This window comes from Parasteatoda tepidariorum, chromosome 5 (genome assembly GCF_043381705.1).
Source record: "Parasteatoda tepidariorum isolate YZ-2023 chromosome 5, CAS_Ptep_4.0, whole genome shotgun sequence".
Lineage (NCBI taxonomy): Eukaryota > Metazoa > Arthropoda > Arachnida > Araneae > Theridiidae > Parasteatoda > Parasteatoda tepidariorum.
This window is the reverse complement of record NC_092208.1, coordinates 85,101,685-85,102,949: the sequence shown is the minus strand read 5'-3', so window position 1 is coordinate 85,102,949 and position 1,265 is coordinate 85,101,685.

The following is a 1,265-nucleotide window of genomic DNA, read 5'->3' as shown; positions in this document are numbered from 1 at the left end:
ATCAAGATGAATCAGTTAATTATCCAAAAGAATTTTTAAATTTATTGGATCTACCAGGAATGCCACCGCATATTTTATGTTTGAAAATTGGTTCCCCAATCATCCTTCTACGAAATATAAATCCACCGCGACTATGCAATGGGAATAGGCTATCATTAAAAAAATTAATGAATAACATAATTGAGGCAATCATTTTAAATGGAAAACACCATGGACAACATGAACTAATACCACGCATTCCCATGATACCAACGAATACTCCATTTGAATTCAAACGTCTACAGTTTCCAGTGCGACTAGCCATTGCAATGACCATTAACAAAGCACAGGGACAATCATTGCAAGTATGTGGATTAAACTTGATAAATCCATGCTTCTCACATGGACAGCTGTACGTTGCGTGTTCACGAGTTGGAAAACCATCAAATTTATTTGTTCTTGCACCAGATGGGAAAACAAAAAATTTTGTATATATACAAGCACTACTAAGATAAAGTTCACCATCAATCATCAAATATCATTCATTTCATGATGATATCGTTTGCAATATTGTTTAATATCACAAGTGAAGAAACATGTTTATTCTACCATCAACTATGTATATCTACGTTTCATTATATTCAAATTACATATATGTAGGGATAATTTTATTATTAATTTCCATTTTGATGTATTGTATACATTTGATCATTAATCACAGCAACGTGTGAACGGGTACAGCTAGTTTATATATATATAACACTTTAATCGCGTTGAAATATCGAAAAATAAATTTTAAAAAATAAAATAAAGTAAATAGAAAAAAAAATTTTAAAATTAATCTGCGACCAGGACCGAACCCCTGACCATCGAGTCTACAAACTTCCTTNAACTGTAACTATGCAATATATATATATAGCAGATTACGTGTGGAATATGTATTATAGTTGTGGAATTTAGTACCTGCCGTCGAAGTCGGCATCAATTGATTCGTCAGAATTATTAGGCATGAATTATAAAAACTAATTTAGATTTAGTTAGAGGAAAAAATTTGGCAAACACCCAGTTCTGATTAGTCGAATAAAGAGAGCAAGAATGCGAGATTAAATAAATCAATAAAATAAAACGGAATAAATCGATATAAAATAACTAGGTAAATAAAATAAATCAATAAAAATAATCATCGAAATAAATCGAATTAATATATAATGGTAGTATTATATTTCATTTTATAACCGTCGTTGAACAGCCGACCCAATTTTTTGGCTTTACTCCGTAGCCTTGTA